Source organism: Phyllobates terribilis, unplaced genomic scaffold (assembly GCF_046119375.1).
Source record: "Phyllobates terribilis strain yellow unplaced genomic scaffold, ASM4611937v1 Scaffold_8__6_contigs__length_399053987, whole genome shotgun sequence".
Lineage (NCBI taxonomy): Eukaryota > Metazoa > Chordata > Amphibia > Anura > Dendrobatidae > Phyllobates > Phyllobates terribilis.
Window position 1 is genome coordinate 36,981,641 of NW_027362768.1, and position 21,051 is coordinate 37,002,691.

Sequence of the window (21,051 nt, forward strand, 5' to 3'; positions counted from 1 at the left end):
ATATTTCAAGTGCAAGCAGCTGCCCAGAAATCTGGCAGTTTAGTGTTGCGGCCTGTGGGTGGGTGGGTGGCTGGCTGCATACTTGCGCTTGCATTCAAAGTAACAGTAAACTAAGCAGATGGTGGCCTCTATCATCATCATGGCCTCACCTCGGCACTATGAACTCTCCTGAAGGAGAAGCCAGGGCCCACCAGAGGAGTCTCCGATTCTCTAGTGGGCCCATCCAACCCTGCTGAGAAGCAGCCCTGGCTAAGAAAAGTGTGGGGAAAGGTTCCTGCACACTCTATGGCTGCTTTTTTAATGTGGATCGGACATGCTTATGCTTGTTATTTCTTAAACCGCATTGCAGATCAGGCCATTGTCCAACTCTGTATTCATGAAATTAAATGCGCAAAATAAGATGTTTGTATGTCAAAGCACCACCGACAAGTGCAAGTTGATGTTGGACGGGCTGCCATTGCTTCTGCAGCAAGCTGCATTAGAGGACTTCCTCTGAGAAATAACACCCAGGGTAGATATGGTTTCCCTCTATGCCAGTCCTATCACCGATCTAAATACCACTCTCAGCAAAAAAAGCTGTGGACTGGCTCCGTACCGTCCCTGGCCACATTCACCTGTCCACGTGTTTGTGGTTAGGCGGTTCTTCCCAGTAAGTGCACTGGGGAGGGCTAGGGAAATGTTGTGGGACCTGTACTTGTGGAAGGCGGAGACGATACCGGGAGAAATAGTGGCGGCTGGGGACCAAATATGGACACCCGGCCACCACCGGCATGAGGTTATGAAAAGCTTCCGCCTCCACGAGCCTAAAAGGCCACATTTCAAGTGAAAGCAGCTTTAGAGGACTTCCTGGGAGAAATGACAGCTGGGTAGATATGGTTTCCCAAGTCCATTCACCAAGCTAAAGAATATGGCTGTGGTGAAATACAACTCAGCAATAAAAAGCTGTGGACTGGCTCCGTACTGTCCCTGGCCACATTCACCTCTCCACGTGTTTGTGGTTGGGCGGTCCTTCCCAGTAAGTGCACTGGGGAGGGCACAGGTAATGTTGTGGGACCCGTGATTGTGCAAGGCGGAGACGACACCGGGAGAAACAGTGGCGGCTGGGGACCAAGTATGGACACCCGGCCGCCGCCAGCATAAGGTTATGAAAAGCTTCCGCCTCCACGAGCATAAAATGCCACATTTCAAATGCAAGCAGCTGTCAAAAATTTGGCAGTATAGTATTGCAGCCTGTAGGTGGGTGGGTGGCTGGCTGCATACTTGCGCTTGCATTCCAAGGAATGGGGTAGGGACAACTGAACGCTGCACTGGGACAAAGACGTGGGCGGTGATTGTTGCAAGTCTGCAATGACAGGTGCATGGCAGGAGGCATCTTCGCATGCGCCAAGGATCACTTATGATGGGAGTCAGAAATGCTTCCAGAGGTCTTCCCCATGCTGTTCCCATGGCTTTTCAACACTGTATTCATGTGTCTGATGATGTGTAATACACCACATGGCCAGATAAAGGTTGTAAAATGTTAAAATGACATTTCCCAGTGAATGCATTTGTCACGGTTGAAAGCAATACAAAAGTGCAAAAAAGCATCAAAAACGCTACGTGTGAACATAGCCCAACGTATGGAGGAGTATTTTTGATTTTGGCTATTTATTTTGCCTTATATTCAAGTCATTACCCTGGAAAGGATGTTGCTTAATATATTTCCCAGGAAAATCCATTTTGGTTTTCTTTTTGTATGTTTTATTGTGAGTCCGTAAAAGTGTCATAATACTCTGACAACGTTGTTGATAGCAGTGACCTGGGAGTCAGAAATGCTTCCAGGGGTCTTCCCCATGCTTTTCCCATGTCATCTGAGCACTGTTCCCATCGATTTGGGCAATTTTTAGACCCTCTGCCGACCTCCGGGGGGAGCCGCCTGAAAAATGCTCAAGTTTCCCATAGACTTACATTGGGCTCGTTGCTCGGGTCGAGCATCCGAGTATTCCAATTTGCTCGACCCAAGCAACGAGTACCCGAGCATTTTAGTGCTCTCTCATCACTAGTTCTAATGCCGCACTTTTGTTGTCGGTACATGTGAATCCACCTCATATAATGATACTTCAATCGGTCAAAATCTGCAGCGGAGACTAGCGGGCCCGCTTTGAACCTGCAGCGTCCAGATGTTACAGCATAGTGGATGGGATTTCTAGAAATCCCATGTCCACTATGCATGCATCTGAGGTTGCGGATCACCAGCGGACACTGGCATGCGGTGCGTCTTTCAGGACTGCAGCATGTCAAATTCTCTTGTGGAGTCGCATTTTGGAAGTAGCAAAATTATGCTGCATCCAAAGCGCTGCTACGTCTGGATCGTGTATACATAACCTAAAATTTAAAATAAAATGGCGTGGACTCCTGCGTCATTTTTATAACCAGCAGAGGGAAAGTCGACCTCTGGGAGCTGATATTAGTAGCCAGGGAAGGGACCATAAGCCAAAAATGTTCCCTGGCTATTAATAACAGCCCACAGCTGTTTGCTTAGCCTTTACTGGCTAGATTACAGTGGGACCCCAGAAATTTTTTTACATAGGGTCCCCCTATAAAATATATCCAGAAAAGGCTAAACAGACAGCTTCAGGTTGATATTAATAGTCAGGGAAGAGGCCATGGATACTAGCCCCCTCCGCTGCTACTAATATCATCCCTCAGCAGTCCCAAAAATGCACATCCATAATATGCACCAAATCTGGCTCTTAGCCTCCGCTTTTCCCACTGCCGTGTAGCGGTGGCAAGTGGGGTAATAGGGTTGGGGTTCATGTCAGCCTTGCATTGGCGGCTGACATGAAGCCCAGGTTAGTAATGGAGAGACGTCTATAAGGTGCCTCCATTACTAACCCCGTAGTAAAGTTTTTAACGTTTTTTCAATAAATACACTGCCAGAATAAAGTCTTTAATTGAAATAAAAATATACACGGTTTTAATAATTTGTTTATTGTTCTCTCAATCCCCGACGCCCTCATCTCCTGAAAAAAGCAAAAATTAAAAACAACCATATCTCTAACCTGTCCGCTGTCGTGACATAATCCAGATTGTCCCTCGGCGATTCGGGTCATTTCTAAAACAGCCACATCTATCACTGGTGTGACTGCTGTAGAAGACAGCACTGTACACTGACAAGAGTGTAATCACTCCTGTCAGTGTACATCACTGTGCTGCAGGCTGAGGTCATGTGAGTTCATCAGCTGAAGATCAGATTATCAGTAGTGTTGAGCGAACATGTTTGACACTGCTCGGTACTCGCCCGAGCATCACGCTACTCGGGATGTTCGGCGAGCACTGAGCATTTTCGGGCTACTTGGGCGGGAGCTCGGGTCTCCGCCCTGCATGATTGGCGCTCCTTACAGAGCCAATGAACAAGCAGGGATTGCCAGCCAGTCACTGTAATGCCGCAGCCATGTTGTTTGTGGGCATTACAGTGATTGACTGGCCGCACAGCGTCACCTCGAGTATTTAAAACCGGGCTCCGCCATCTTGGACCCAGTCGCTCCGGATCAGACAGTGCAGGGACAGCGCTGCTGATTTAGGGAGAGATATATCCTGCGAAATAGTTAGTGTAGGGTCTGTAAAGGCTGCCAGATCAAACAAACAGTCCTTCTCAGGACTAATATCAATCCCAGATATCAGGCAGGCAGGCAGGCAGGCTGTGTAGGAGACGCAGTGGTTATACCAGCAAATGTTGCATTACAGTCCTGTGTGCTCCTGTTGCTGAAATTGCTGGACTTAGCTCCAGGTCTCGGGGGCCAGGAAAAATCCTTTGTTTTCCATCTAAATACAATTTTTTTTTCCTCCTTCACACTGTACAAATATCCGTCTTATTAACCTTTTGGTGTCCCCCCCCCCCCCAAAAAAAAAGAAAAATAAAGCGTGTCTCTGATTTTTCAGACACAAATATATCTGTTGAAAATAGTCTGGTATAGGCCAGTGAAACAGAAGTGTGGTTTTGCAGTTCCACGGTTCAAACCTCTGTATTATCCACTTTTGGGCCATTTGTATCTAAAAAGAACAGTTTGAGTGTGTTGCTCACTGTTCAGCCGCAAATATATATATTTTAAAAAGTCTGGTATACACCAGTAAATTATAACTGTGGTTTTGCTGTTCCACGGTAAAAAAAATTCTATTATCCTGCTTTTGGCATTTTTTGCCAGAAAAAAAAAATTATAGTGTCTCCCTGATTTTACAGACACAAATATATCTGTTGAAAATAGTCTGGTGTAGGCCAGATTACTAGAACTGTGGTTTTGCAGTTCCATGGGTCATATCTCTGTATTATCCTTCTTTTGGCATTTTTTGCCGTAAAGAAAAACAGTAGTGTCTCCTGATTATTCAGACACAAATATATCTGTTGAAAATAATCTGGTGTAGGCCCGAGATATACAAGTGTGGTTTTGCAGTTCCACGGGTCAAATCTCTGTATTATCCTGCTTTTGGCATTTTTTGCCGTAAAGAAAAACAATAGTGTCTCCTGATTGTTCAGACACAAATATACAGTGGTGGCCAAAAGTATTGGCACCCCTGAAATTCTGTCAGATAATACTCAGTTTCTTCCTGAAAATGATTGCAATCACAAATTCGTTGGTATTATTATCTTCATTTAATTTGTCTTCAATGAAAAAACACAAAAATAATTGTCCTAAAGCCAAATTGGATATAATTCCACACCAAACCTAAAAAAAGGGGGTGGACAAAAGTATTGGCACTGTTTGAAAAATCATGTGATGTTTCTCTAATTCGTGTAATTAACAGCACCTGTAACTTTCCTGTGGCACCTAAAAGGTGTTGGCAATAACTAAATCACACTTGCAGCCAGTAAACATGGATTAAAGTTGACTCAACCTCTGTCCTGTGTCCTTGTGTGTACCACATTGAGCATGGAGAAAAGAAAGAAGACCAAAGAACTGTCTGAGGACTTGAGAAACCAAATTGTGAGGAAGCATGAGCAATCTCAAGGCTACAAGTCTATCTCCAAAGACCTGAATGTTCCTGTGTCTTCCGTGCGCAGTGTCATCAAGAAGTTTAAAGCCCTAGATGTGGACGGAAAAGAAAAATTGACGAGAGATTTCAATGCAAGATTGTGCGGATGGTGGATAAAGAACCTCGACTAACATCCAAACAAGTTCAAGCTGCCCTGCAATCCGAGGGTACAACAGTGTCAACCCATACTATCCATCGGCGTTTGAATGAAAAGGGACTGTATGGTAGGATACCCAGGAAGACCCCACTTCTTACCCCGAGACATAAAAACGCCAGGCTGGAGTTTGCCAAAACTTACCTGAGAAAGCCTAAAACGTTTTGGAAGAATGTTCTCTGGTCAGATGAGACAAAAGTAGAGCTTTATGGGAAAAAGCATCAACAGAGAGTGTACAGGAAAAAAAAAGAGGCATTCAAAGAAAAGAACACGGTCCCTACAGTCAAACATGGCGGAGGTTCCCTGATGTTTTGGGGTTGCTTTGCTGCCTCTGGCACTGGACAGCTTGACCGTGTGCATGGCATTATGAAGTCTGAAGACTACAAACAAATTTTGCAGCATAACGTAGGGCCCAGTGTGAGAAAGCTGGGTCTCCCTCAGAGGTCATGGGTCTTCCAGCAGGACAATGACCCAAAACACACTTCCAAAAGCACTATAAAATGGTTTGAGAGAAAGCACTGGAGACTTGTAAGGTGGCCAGCAATGAGTCCAGACCTGAATCCCATAGAACACCTGTGGAGAGATCTCAAAATGGCAGTTTGGAGAAGGCACCCTTCAAATATCAGCGACCTGGAGCAGTTTGTCAAAGAAGAATGGTCTACAATTCCAGCAGAGCATTGTAAGAAACTCATTGATGGTTACCGGAAGCAGTTGTTCGCAGTTATTTTGGCTAAAGTTGTGCAACCAAGTATTAGGCTGAGGGTGCCAATACTTTTGTCTGGCCCTTTTTTAGAGTTTTGTGTGAAATGATCAATGATTTGATTTTTGCTTCATTCTCTTTTGTGTTTTTTCCTTGCAAGCAAATTAAATGAAGATAATAAATACCAAAGAATTTGTGATTGCAATAATTTTCAGGAAGAAACTGAGTATTATCTGACAGAATTGCAGGGGTGCCAATACTTTTGGCCAACACTGTATCTGTTGAAAATAGTCTGGTGTAGGCCCGAGAAATACAAGTGTGGTTTTGCAGTTCCACGGGTCAAATCTCTGTATTATCCTGCTTTTTTGCATTTTTTGCCATAAAGAAAAACAGTTGTGTCTCCTGATTGTTCAACAGATATGTTTGTGTCTGAACAGAGTCTGGTGTAGGCCCGAGAAATACAAGTGTGGTTTTGCAGTTCCACGGGTCAAATCTCTGTATTATCCTTCTTTAGGTATTTTTTGCCATAAAGAAAAACAGTAGTGTCTGATTGTTCAGACACAAATATATCTGTTGAAAATAGTCTGGTGTAGGCCCCGAGAAATAGAAGTGTGGTTTTGCAGTTCCACGGGTCAAACCTCTGTATTATCCACTTTTGGGCCGTTTGTATCTAAAATAAAACAGTTTGAGTGTGTCACTCACTGTTCAGCCCGCAAATATATATATTTAAAAAAGTCTGGTATACACAACAGCAAATTATAACTGTGATTTTGCCGTTCTACGGTAAAAAATCTCTATTATCCAGCTTTTGGTATTTTTTCCGTAAAGAAAAACAGTAAGAGTTTCTCCCTGATTGTTCAGATTGTTTAAAAGAGTCGGGTGTAGGCCAGAGAAATAGAACTGTGGTTTTCCTCTTCCACGGTTCTAATCTACTTTTTATTACCTTTTTTCCATTGATAGTGCAAGTGTAAGCTATTTTACTTCCTTTACAATGGGCAAGGCGCATGGCAAGGGACATGGAACTGGAGGTTCTGGTGATGGTGCGTGCAGAGGACGGGGCCGTGGCCAAGGTGAAAATGTGCCACAACCAACAGCCACATCTTCTCGCTCCCACTTCTTGACTGAATTACTAGGGAAGCACAGAACAACACCAGTATTGCGAACTGATCAGTGTGAACAGGTTATTTATTGGATAGCAGATAATACTTCCAGTATCCTGGGCACCACTACCTCCGGTCTGTCTTCCACATGGTCAAATCTTAGTAGCCGTGAGTCTTGACCGCATATTCCTCCTCACCCTGATGCTCCTTCCTCCCACCATGCCGAGTGTTGTCAGACAGCCACTGATCCCACACTTGGACACTCTGAAGAGCTGTTCACTGGTCCATTTCCATATTTGTGCCCCTCGCCTGCTCCGCTTGAAGTGGTGGAAGAGGAGATCCCATGTAGCGATGCCCAAATATTTGAACAGCCACTGCCACAGGAAGTCGACGCTAGCAATTTGTCACAAGAGGTGGACGATGACGAGACACAATTGCCAGGAAGTGAGGAGGAGGATTGTGATGCGCAAGTGGAAGAGGATGAGGTGGTGGATGATCTAGTACCTGACCCAACGTGGCAGGAGGACATGCAGAGCAAGCCAGCAGCACACAGGGTGAGGGAGGCAGAGCACCCCAACAGGCAGGAAGAAGCAGTGTGGTGGCCGCACACAGAAGGCGGGCTACAGTTCTCCGTAACACCAAACACTAGGGACATTGCCAGTAAAACCGGTAGGTCTTCCAGAGTCTGGAATTTTTTTAAAGACTCTGCTGATAACCCCAAAAAGGCCATTTGTACCACCTGCCATGCCAGCATCAGCAGGGGTGACAAAACTACCAGCCTGACCACCACCAGCATGATCAGGCACATGGCAGCAAAGCACCCGACTTTGTGGGGCGAACCCCAGGGTCTACGACCAGTGTCAGCGGGTGTCACCACTGCTTCTTCCGCTGTTGTGCATGCAATAGAACCCCTTCTTGTGTGTGCAAGGCAATCCCCTGTCCATACTGCATGCTAACATAACCCCTCCTCTCAGTCTTCACTTTTTATGGCAGTTTCTCAAGAAACAGCATCAACGTCCACATCCACGTCCCACCGCAGCGTTCAATTGTCCATATCCCAGACCTTTGAACGAAAGCGGAAATTCGCAGCTAACGCACCACAGGCCGCAGTCCTAAATTCGCACATTTCACGAAAGCTTGCGTTGGAAATGCTGCCTTTTAGGCTGGTGGAGACAGAATCCTTCCGCAACCTTATGGCGGTGGCCGTCCCTCGGTACTTGGTCCCCAGCCAACACTATTTTGCCCGGTGTGCCATCCCCACACTACACAAGCACGTGTCCCAAAACATCTGCCGTGCTCTCAACAACGCAGTTACTGGGAGAGTCCACCTGACAACGGACACGTGGACAAGTGCTTGTGGCCAGGGACGGTACATCTCTCTGACGGCACACTGGGTATACATAGTGGAAGCCGGGACCCAGTCAGACCTTGGGACGGAACACATCCTCCCCACACCGAGGATTGCGGGCCCTATGTCAGTCAGAGTTGCCCCCACAGTGTACAGCTCCTGCGCATCATCCTCCTCCTCCTCATGTTCAGCCTCCATCTCAGATATCACCACATCAGTTACAAGCTGGAAGCACTGCAGTACTGCCTCCACCAAGCGGCAACAGGCAGTTGCTGAAACTCATAAGCTTAGGTGAGAAACCTCACACTGCTTGTGAGTTGTGGACAGCTGTGAAAGAGCAGGCAGATCTGTGGCTGAGACCGCTGAACCTACATCCAGGCATGGTCGTGTGTGACAATGGCCGTAACCTGGTTGCGGCTCTGAGGCGAGTCGAGATCACACAAGTACCTTGCCTGGCTCATGTGCTTAACCTCATGGTTCAGCTGTTTCTTAAATCGTACCCCGAGTTGCCAGATCTGCTCGTCAAAGTACGCCGCCGGTCAGCTCCTTTTCTTAAGTTGGCTACAGCTTCCGCCGCCCTTGCTGTGTTGCAGCAGCGTTTCCAGCTTCCGTCACACCGACTGGTGTGTGATGTCCCCACACATTGGAACTCTACCCTCCACATGTTGCAAAGGATTTGTGAGCAGAAGAGAGCAGTTGTGGAGTACCAGCTGCAACAAGGCCGTCGATATTCAGGTCAGACTCCACACATAAGACCTCAGGAGTGGACCTGGATGTCTGACATATGTACCATCTTGACAAACTTTGAGGAGTCCACCAAGATGGTGAGTGGCGCCATCATTAGCGTCAGTATTCCACTTGTAAGTCTTTTGCAACGCTCTCTGCAGAGAATTAAAGAGGAGGCACTGCAGCCAGAGTATGATGAGATGGATCAAGTAGGCGTAGTGGTCGATTACACACTGCCCAGCCTCATCTCATCCCAGTGTGCATTGGGGGACAATGAGGGAGAGGAGGAGGAGGAGGAAGAGGAGGAGGAAGAACAGGAGCTTGTATCATGCGCTGTAGACTGTAGTACCTGTACAACTGTCATACCGTCGGTTCAGCGTGGGTGGCTTGAGGACAGGGGGGGGGAGGAGGACGTGGAGGAGAAGGAGGAGGAGGAGAGCATGGTCAGTCATCATCTTGGTGAGGACACGGAAGTCTTGCCCGTTACCAGTCTGGCACGCATGGCTGACTTTATGTTACGCTGCCTTAACCGTGACCCTCGCGTTGTCAAAATGTTGGGTGACAGTCATTACTGGTTGGTGACACTTTTAGACTTCCGCTACAATGAGAACTTTCACTCTCTTATTCCTGAGGTGGAGAGGTCTACAAAAATGGGGCAGTACCAGAAGGCCCTTGCTGCAGAACTGTTATAAAAATTCCCATCTGAACACGCTAGCGGCAGAGGTCACAGTTCGTTGACCAACCAAGGCGTACATGCGAAAGAGACGCAACTCCAATCCAGCAAAGGCCGGGGAACACTGTCAACGTTTTGGGACAGTTTTCTCAGACCCTCCCTTCGGACAGACCCTGAGGCGCGGGGTACTCTCACAACGAGTGGAAAGTTTCAAAAGATGGTGATGGAGTACCTTGCCGACCGTACCAGTGTCCTCCGTGATTCCTCTGTGACTTTTAATTATTGGGTATCCAAGCTGGACACTTGGAATGAACTCGCTCTGTACGCCTTGGAGGTCCTGGCCTGCCCTGCCGCTAGCGTGTTATCGGAGCGTGTTTTTAGTGCCGCTGGGGGAATTATAACTGATAAGCGCACTCGCCTGTCAACTGACAATGCTGACAAGCTGACCCTTATCAAAATGAACAAGGGCTGGATTGGGCCAGACTTCTCATCACCACCAAATGATAGCAGAGTAACATAAAGTCAAATCCACTGTGTTATTCCGGGAGGTGTATTCACATGCACCGCTTCACACCCACACATGGGTATACGCATCCTCATTTTGGCTGTTTTATGTTCTTCTCCTTATCCTCAGCCTCCACCACCACTATACCACCAGGGTGACCGTGGTCCGTGTTGCCATTATTGAAAGTTCCTCCGTCCTTATTTTTGTCAGCTTTTGCTTGGAAGGCATAAGCAAATACTATGGGAGACCCACTCCCCAATAATGAGAATAATGTTTTTAAGATGCTGTACTGTATGGCTCTTGTAAAGGGCATTAAAACTGTCTTGTTAAGCTACAACGACCTCCACCACTTTTCCGAGGGGCATTAAAACTGTCTTGTTAAGCTACTGTGACTTCCACGTCTCTTCCAAGGGGCATTCAAACCATCTTGTTAAGCTACTGGGACCTCCACAACTTTTCCAAAGGGCATTAAAAGCGTCTTGTTAAGCTACTGGGACCTCCACGTCTCATCTGAGGGGCATTAAAACCGTCTTGTTAAGCTACTGCGACCTCCACCACTTTTCCGAGGGGCATTAATACCATCTTGTTAAGCTACTGTGACTTCCACGTCTCTTCCAAGGGGCATTCAAACCGTCTTGTTAAGCTACTGGGACCTCCACCACTTTTCCAAGGGGCATTAAAACTGTCTTGTTAAGCTACTGTGACTTCCACGTCTCTTCCAAGGGGCATTCAAACCGTCTTGTTAAGCTACTGGGACCTCAATCACTTTTCCAAGGGGCTTTAAAACCATCTTGTTAAGCTACTGGGACCTCCACATCTCTTCTGAGGGGCATTAAAACCATCTTGTTAAGCTTTTGCGACCTCCACCACTTTTCCGAGGGGCATTAAAACCGTCTTGTTAAGCTACTGTGACTTCCATGTCTCTTCCAAGGGGCATTCAAACCATCTTGTTAAGCTCCTCGGTCCTCCACCACTTTTCCAAGGGGCATTAAAACCGTCTTTTTAAGCTACTGGGACCTCCACGTCTCTTCTGAGGGGCATTAAAAGCGTATTGTTAAACCACTCTGAACTCCACAGCTCTTCCAAGGGGCATTGAAATGTTGTTTTAATTAACTCTAACCTCCACGACTCTTCGAACGGGCATTGCATTTCCTCCTAATTTTTGGCAGCTTTTGCTTGGAAGGCATAAGCAATTACTATGGGAGACCCACTTCCCAATAATGGGAATAATGTTTGTAATATGCTGTATTGCATGGCTCTTGTAAGGGGCATTGCAAGTTCCTCCATCCTAATTTTTGGCAGCTTTTGCTTGGAAGGCATAAGCAAAGACTATGGGAGACACACTCCCCAATAATGGGAATAATGTTTTTAAGATGCTGTACTGTATGGCTCTTGTAAGGGGCATTAAAACCGTCTTGTTTATCTACTGCGACCTCCACCACTTTTCCGAGGGGCATTAAAACCATCTTGTTAAGCTACTGTGACTTCCACGTCTCTTCAAGGGTCATTCAAAACGTCTTGTTAAGCTACTGGGCCTCCACCACTTTTTCAAGGGGCATTAAAACCATCTTGTTAAGCTACTGGGACCTCCACGCCTCTTATGAGGGGCATTAAAAGTGTCTTGTTAAGCTACTGTGACTTCCACCACTTTTCCAAGGGGCATTAAAACCGTCTTGTTAACCTACTGGGACCTCCACCTCTCTTCTGAGGGGCATTAAAAGCATCTTGTTAAGCTACTGTGACCTCCACCACTATTCCGAGGGGCATTGAAATGTTGCTTTTAATTACCTCTAACCTCCACGACTGTTCCAACGGGCATTGCATTTCCTCCTAATTTTAGTCAGCTTTTGCTTTTCAATGCAAAGGCTAAAACTAAGGGAGACCCACTCGCCAATAATGGGTGGAAGGTTTTTAGTACGCTGTAATCCACATCTGTTTCAAGGGGCATTGCAGTTCCTCATAATTTTTGGAAAGCCTTCCATTCACTGCTTAGGCCAACAGTGTACAGGAGACCCAGTTGCTATAAATGGAAAAAACAGTTTATTTAAGACCCTCTGACCTCCATGTCATTTCCAATGGGCATTGGAGTGCCTCAAAATTTTTGGTAGGCATTGCACTCACTGTATGCCCTATAACTGTGTAGCCGAACCACTCCTTTTGTTACAGAAACATATCCTACAAGACATATGTGGTTGACTGGCCTGATATTGATGTGAATGGTCCCTGTTTCTCCTGCTCTTTCTCCTTTGCCACTACCTCATCCATCATTTATCACCTGAAGCTTTGTTTTAACGGGAGTCATAGAACTGGGATAGTAGCAGGAAAACATCCAGCAATCCTCAGAGGAGGTAGGATATGCGTCAAAATGCTGACCACCTCAGGTCTAGCCGCTACTACATACATGCGCTTGCATTCCAAGAAAACAAAACAGATGCTAACTTCTATCATCATCATCATGCTCCTCACCTTGGCACTCTCAACTCCCCTGATGGAGAGGTCAGGGCCCACCGGAGGAGTCTGGTTCTCTGGTGGGCTTGTCCAATGCTGCCCTAAAGCAGGCCGGGCTAAGAAAAGTGTGTGGGGGGAAGTTGACAGGAGAACTAGGGGCGGCTTGGGACCGTTTATGGACACTCGGCTGTCCCGAGGCGGCAGGGGACTGAGTATGGATACCAGGCCGCCAACGCAGCCATGACGTGGTGGCCAGATTCCGCCTCCACATGCCTAAAATGCCCAATTTCAAGTGCAAGCAAGCAGCATGGTATTGCAGCCTGGGGGTGGGTGGGTGGCAGGCTGCATACTTGCGCTTGCATTGCAAGGAATGGGAGAGGTACAATTGAACACTGCCCTGGGACAAGGACTTGAACGGGGATAGTTGCAAGTCTGCAACAACAGGTGCAGGGTGGGAGGCATCTTCGCATGTACCATGAACAGGGGTTTAGCATGCACACACCACAGCATAACAGGCTATCCTTCCTACTAAATGCACTGGGGAGGGCACAGGTAATGTTTTGGTATGCGCTTAATCTTATGTATAAGGCACACCGGGACAAATAGGGGCGGCTGGGGACTGAGTATGGATACCTCGCTGCCGAAGCAGCCATGAGGTAGTGGCCAGCTTCGGCCTCCTCCAAACTAAAAGGCCCCATTTCAAGTGCAAGCTAGCAGTATGGCATTGCAGCCTGGGGGTGGGTGGGTGGCAGGCTGCACACTTACGCTTGCATTAAAAGAAAACAAAGCAGATGCTAACTTCTATCATCATCATCATGCTCCTCACCTTGGCACTCTCAACTCCCCTGATGGCTCATTGCTCGGGTCGAGCACCCTAGTATCACGGCGAGCTCGGCCCGAGCTTCGAGCACCCGAGCATTTTAGTGCTCGCTCAACACTACTTATCAGCTGTACTCATATTGCATCAGTGGTACGTGGGAACATTTGTGAGAATATTCCCAGGCAGCACAGGTGCCGTAAAGTTGTGTCCTGGAGCCCTCAGCTGATCTCTATCTGTGAATTCACATGACCTCAGCCGGCACCAGCGATGTGCTTCCGTCAGTGTACCGTCAGCTGCTGGGTGATCAGGTTGCTGGGGAACATCAGGAGGACACCAGGGGACGCCGGAGAGTTGAGAATAGTTTTTTTTATTTTTATCTTTACTTTTTTTTTTTACACCGCGCACAGATGCCGGCTCAGCTGAGGAGACTACTTCTCCTCTCAGCCAAGCCGATCTCGCTATTATCAGCGGGAGTGGCGGTCGGAAGATGGGAGAAGTAGTCTTCCCCATTTCGGGTACCATTCTTTGTGCGTTTTTTCAGCGTAGTTGACCCATTGACTAGTCAAATACGCAGCAAACAACCGCAGCAGATCTGCAAATATATTTATACCTGCGGGTTTGCTGCGGTTCAATTGAAGTCAATGGGCGGGATGCGCTGCATTTACGCTACAAAGAACTGACATGCTGCACATTTTACGACAATGACAATCCTGAGAGAATTATTCCGCATCGTATGCATAGCACATTAGGATTGTCATTGCATTAGCTGGCAGACGGATTACATAGCGTTTTTTGTGCCTTTAAGCACAGACAAAATGAATCACAAATGCATAGTGTGCATGTAGCCTAAGGGCTCGCTCACACTTGCGCATAAATCGGGCTAGAGCAATTTCATAAAAAAATTGGATTGCACCCATACCAATGTTATGCAATGAGGCCCTGCAGGTCTGTGCATTTTTTCTCAGCTATCTTCGGCATTAGAAAAAAATTGCAGCATGCTGCGATTTCACTCCAAAATCGGTACAGTGCGAGAAAAAAAATCACATGCCACACAGACCATCAGTATAACATGCAATTTTTACATTACAATTCTATAACACAGGAAACTTTAAATGGTCCTGTAAAAGATTTATAGCTGATTAGTAAAAAAAATGGATTATATCCAGACAGCACACAAATGACAAGTGAGAAAAATTTTTTCCCACTCTCCTGGATGAGAATGGGACCGATTATTTATACTAGTGTGAGCGAAACCTAAAAGAGGTTGTCTCAACATAATAAGCCCCTGCTAATAAAAACTGGAACCATGAGTTATATATGGTAATACCTTTCCCCTGCAAGTTGAAATCTTAACAGGCTAGGACCGCCAGACTAACATGCTTTCCCATTCCAGCTCATACAGGGAGTGGTGAGCAAGGATATTCTCTCTATAATGTGCACAGGACTTTTTGTAATAAATGAGCATCCTGAAAAGCCTGACATGTCTGCTGGCAGAATGTACATAGTTACATAGTTACATAGTTTATAAGGCCGAAAAAAGACAAGCGTCCATCCAGTTCAGCCTATTTCTTGTGCACTGCAGCTATTCCGCAGCGTTGATCCAGGGGAAGGCAAAAAAAAAACATGCGGTATAGGCCAATTTACATCATTGAGGAAAAATTCACTTCCCGACACCAATCTGGCAGTCAGATTAAATCCCTGGATTGTAGTGTTTATTAAAGTAACATTTTGTATAAAAATAATTGCTCTAGATACATCTTTAGTGACCCGAGTTATCGAATTAATCTATTATTTATCCTTTACAGTCAACACTGTAAAAATATCAAATAGATGCAAACAAAAAATTGTATGTAACCAAAATGGTATGAATGAAAAAAATCAACTCATCCCACAAATAACAAGCAGTGTCATATCTATTTTTTAAAAGAAAAATAAAAATAAATGGATCTCAGGACAGGCATTGCCCTAATCATACTGACTCTTAGAATTAAGTCAACATGTCTGGAGGTGAGCTGATCTTTTGAAAATTGAATTTGCTGACTTTGCCGAATTTTCCCAAAAGATTTTATTCACAGCAAATAAATTAATGTGAATCTCAAGACTATAAACTTGCTATTACTCAGAAAATACACGTGGGAGAAAGGAGAGGGAGAACACACCTGACCATAAGAGCTTAAACTCTACAGGTGAGAGAGAGAAAGAACCCTGCTGACTCTAAGAGCTGAAACTATACAAGAGAGAGAAAGAAAACCCTGCTGATCATAAGAGCTTACACTTTACAGGCAAGAGAGAGAAAGAAGCCTGCTAACTATAAGAGCTGACACTCTACAAGAGAGGGAAAGGACCTCACTGACTATAAGAGCTCACACACTACAAGAGAGAGAAAAGAGCTCACTGACTATAAGAGCTGAAATCTGCAAGAGAGAAAAAGGACCTCACTGACTATAAGAGCTTACACTGTACAAGAGAGAGAAAGGTCCTCACTATCTATAAGAGCTTACACTCTACAAGAGAGAAAAGACCTCAGTGACTATAAGGCTATGTGCCCACGATGCAGAAATGAAGCAGAAAATTTCTGCAGCATTTCTGCATCTCCCTGGCAGAAAAAAAAACATGCAAATTGTGCATGCGTTTTTCCTGCAGAATACATGCGGATCCACATGCGGGTTCACATGCGTTTCCGCATGCAGATTGACAAGCACTTTCCAGGCGATAGCATCACTTGGAAAGTGCTTGACAACTAGGTCACACTGTATAAATCCATGCAAACAGCATGGATTTATACAGTGTGAACCGTAAAAATTAAAACAAATAAAGCTATACTCACCCCCGAGGCCCCGGCGTGGCTGCAGCGCTGCTTCCTGGCTGGTTCCCGGCTGCCGGCATATTGCGAGACAGAGCGGTGAAGGGCCTGCGGTCACATGACTGTGACGTCACCGCAGGTCCTCAAGCGATGCCGGCATTCAGAGAGAAGACGCCGGACAGGTGAGTATAAACTTTATTTGTTATTTTATACTTTTTTTACAGGTACAATGGTACCCAGGTCTGGATGAGAGTCTCCTCTACTCCAGAACTGGGTACCATCCGCACATAGAGACGCATAGAAGCCGCTTGTAAAAATGTACAGTCGCGGTTTCTGTGCGTCTCAATGCAAGTCAATGGCGGGAGTTCCGCTGCACTTCCGCAAAATTAAATGACATGCTACGGATTTTTGTACGTAGCATAAACGCTGCGGAAAAATCCGCAGCATGTGCATAGAACATGCGGAATCCCCTTGGGGACCATGGGGTGCGGATTACCTAGCGTTTTACAAGCGTTTCCGCTGCGGAAATTCCGCAGCATAAACGCTTGAAAAACGCTACGTGGGGACACAGCCTAAAAGCATGCACTCTACAAGAGAGAGAAAGGACCTCACTGACTATGAGAGCTTTCACTCTACAAGAGAGAGAAAGGACCTCAATGACTGTAAGAGCTTACACTCTACAAGAGAGAGAAAGGACCTCACTGACTATAAGAGCTTAGAATCTACAAGACAGAGAAAGGACCTCACTGACAATAAGTATTTACACTCTACAAGAGAGAGAAAGGACCTCACTGTCTATAAGAGCTTACACTCTACAAGAGAGAAAAGACCTCACTGACTATAAGAGCTTACACTCTACAAGAGAGAAAGGACCTCACTGACTATAAGAGCTTACACTCTACAAGATAGAGAAAGGACCTCACTGACTATGAGAGCGTACACTGTACAAGAGAGAGAAAGGACCTCACTGACTATAAGAGCTTACACTCTACAAGAGAGAAAAGACCTCACTGACTATAAAAGCATGCACTCTACAAGAGAGAGAAAAAACCTCACTGACTATGAGAGCTTTCACTCTACAAGAGAGAGAAAGGACCTCACTGACTGTAAGAGCTTACACTCTACAAGAGAGAGAAAGGACCTCACTGACTATAAGAGTTTACAATCTACAAGACAGAGAAAGGACCTCACTGACAATAAGCACTTACACTCTTCCAGAGAGAGAAAGGACCTCACTGACTATTAGAGCTTACTCTGTACAAGAGAGAGAAAGGACCTCACTAACAATAAGAGCTTTCACTCTACAAGAGAGAAAAGACCTCACTGACTATGAGAGCTTACACTCTACAAAAGAGAAAGGACCTCACTGACAATAAGAGCTTACACTCTACAAGAGAGAGAAAGGACCTCACTGACTATAAAAGCTTAGACTCTCCAAGAGAGAAAAGACCTCACTGACTATAAAAGCATACACTCTACAAGAGAGAGATAAGACCTCACTGACTATAAGAGCTTACACTGTATAAAAGAGAGAAAGGACCTCACTGACTATGAGAGCTTACACTCTACAAGAGAGAAAAGACCTCATTGATTATAAGAGCATACACTCTACAAGACAGAGAAAGGACCTCACTGACTATAAGAGATTACACTCTATGAGAGAGAGAAAGGACCTCACTGACTATAAGAGCTTACACTCTGCAAGAGAGATAAAGGACCTCATTTACTATAAGAGCTTACACTCTACAAGATAGAGAAAGGACCTCACTGACTATTAGAGCTTACCCTGTAGAAGAGAAAGAATGGACCTCACTGACTTTAAGAGCGTACACTCTACAAGACAGAGAAAGGACCTCATTGACTATAAGAGATTACTCTCTATGAGAGAGAGAAAGGACCTCACTGACTAAAAGAGCTTACACTCTACAAGAGAGAGAAAAGACCTCACTAACTATTAGAGCTTACCCTGTACAAGAGAAAGAATGGACCTGACTATAAGAGCGTACACTCTACAAGACAGAGAAAGGACCACACTGACTATAAGAGATTACACTCTATGAGAGAGAGAAAGGACCTCACTGACTATAAGAGCTAACACTCTACAAAAGAGAGAAAGGACCTCACTGACTATAAGAGCTTACACTATACAGGAGAGAGAAAGGACCTCACTGAGTATAAGAGCTTAAACTCTACAAGAGAGAAAAGACCTCATTGGCTATAAGAGCGTACACTCTCCAACAGAGAAAGGACCTCACTGACTATAAAAGCGTACACTGTACAAGAGAGAGAAAGGACCTTATTGACTGTAAGAACATACACTCTTCAAGAGAGAGAAAATACCTCACTGACTATAAGAGCTTACACTCTACAAGAGAGAAAAGACCTCACTGACTATAAAAGCGTGCACTCTACAAGAGAGAGAAAGGACCTCACTGATTATGAGAGCTTTCACTCTACAAGAGAGAGACAGGACCTCACTGACAGAGCTTTCACTCAACAAGAGAGAGAAAGGACCTCACTGACTGTAAGAGCTTACACTCTACAAGAGAGAGAAAGGACCTCACTGACTATGAGAGCTCACACTCTACAAGACAGAGAAAGGACCTCACTGACTATAAAAGCATACACTCTACAAGATAGAGAAAGGACCTCACTGACTAAAAGAGCTTACACTGTACAAGAGAGAGAAAGGACCTCACTGACTATGAGAGCTTACACTCTACAAGAGAGAAAAGACCTCACTGACTATAAGAGAGCTTACACTCTACAAGAGAAAGAAAGGACCTCACTGACTATAAGAGCTTACACTGTACAACAGAGAGAAAGGACTTCACTGACTATGAGAGCTTACACTCTACAAGAGAGAAAAGACCTCACTGACTGTAAGAGCTTACACTCTACAAGAGAGAGAAAGAACCTCACTGACTATGAAAGCCTACACTCTCCAAGAGAGAAAAGACCTTACTGACTATAAAAGCATACACTCTACAAGAGAGAGAAAGGACCTCACTGACTATAAGAGCTTACACTCTACAAGATAGAGAAAAGACCTCACTGACTATAAAAGCTTGCACTCTACAATAGAGAAAAGACCTCATTGACTATAAGAGCTTAGACTGTACAAGAGAGAGAAAGGACCTCACTAACTATAAGTGCTTACACTCTACAAGAGAGAGAACAGACCGCGCAGAACATATGAGCTTACACTCAGCAGGATAGAGAAAGAGAAAACCCTGCTGACCATAAGAGCTTACACTCTATAGAAGAAATGAAAATGGAAGGATTTTTTTAAGGAAAAAAGGGAATGGCATGAGATGTGAATATAACATTAGTGCATATTTTATGTGAACGTGTTGAAGGTGTTAGGAGGGCGGTTGCAGACTTTATTTAAATGGAGCGCAACCGACCCCGGGGTCCGCGATGCAGCCAGGTGGGCTGCTGCCGAACACTTTCCGGGTGAAAAGATACACAACCAACTTAAACGATAAGCCCTTCCGTGTTACAGCACACAGGAATGGGTATAACGGTTCGCACAATCTCCGTTAGCAGCACGTGAGATGAGCGACCGGAAAACTATTTGTAGCCCTGTTACTGCACAGGGACTACTCTGGCGGCGCTAGGATGCGTGTGTAACTACGCCAACGGGTACACGTGCCCCAGCCAGCGTGCTACCAGACTGATGGGTTCAACTCCACGTGGCGAACCGGCATTAGCCGTGCACAGGACGTTTGCAGGCTGCTCGGGGTGATAGGCGACCCCTTTGGCTGAGCCAGGCTGCCAGGCGAAGCTACCTGCCTCTATGGAGCTAACCTGCCTATGCAACCTGTGCTAATTAGCCGAGCAAACTCTGGCATCGGCAGGCCACGGAGTGAACAGCTAGGGATCACGTGGAACAGAGTTGTCCACACAACGGCATCACTTGCTCAAATGATCTGAGCGCGCCGCCATGTTTGTGGTCGGGCCTTTTAAAGATTAAGCCCTGCCCCACTGTCGCACCATTGTTGACGACACCCGTGACAAATCAGGTGGTGCCAGGTCACCAGATCAGCTGGTTCCTGAACCACCAATCACGGTCCGCCATGTCACGGACGTGCTCAGTGCGGCGCAAACTCGGACTTAGGCTGCCGGAGCCCCGACTCCCTCCGCAACCTATACTTCATAGTGCTAGGCACAAACACCTGAGAAACAACCCGAGTATCTCGTGCACTAGCTAGGCGCTGGGACTGAAGGAAATGCTGTGCAACATCAGTCCCAGCTGGACCTGAATGGGAGACCACAGAATCCTCAGATGTCTCTGAACCCATTTCAGATCCAGCAAACTCCTGACGCTTAACAGAAGGGATTTAACTCTTAACTTGGGAGGTTGAGAATCAACAGGGCACAACTCCATAGCAGACTGTGGATTCAAGGTAATGCAATCAGGGGCAGCACTCCCAGTGAGCTGCTGGCATCTCCTCCAAATCAGAACCTGGTGGCTGGTAATGGACAGAAAAAAGTTCACTAGGTAATTGGGCGCTCTAGTAATGCAATCTTCTTTGGATGAAAAAAAGTTATCTTTAAAAGGGAGATAAAAAGTAATAAACATCACACTTCGGCAGTATCCCGCATCCATCAGGTATGCACACAGTGTAGTCGTGAGCAGGTTTAAATACATATTGTACTTGGAATTGGCAGAGTGTCCACCGGAGGCCAGATAAAGTGCATATGTTATGTAACAGTAAACACTGTACTCAGAAAACCCAAAGAATTTTAGAATTTCTGTTT

General features: G+C 45.8%; 1 protein-coding gene across 3 annotated transcripts in view; it reads left to right on the forward strand.

Moving 5' to 3' along the window:
• KCNT2 (potassium sodium-activated channel subfamily T member 2) overlaps positions 1-21,051 on the forward strand; it is a 1,642,055-nt gene that overhangs the window by 1,519,640 nt on the left and 101,364 nt on the right. The gene's annotated exons all lie outside the window — the stretch shown is intronic.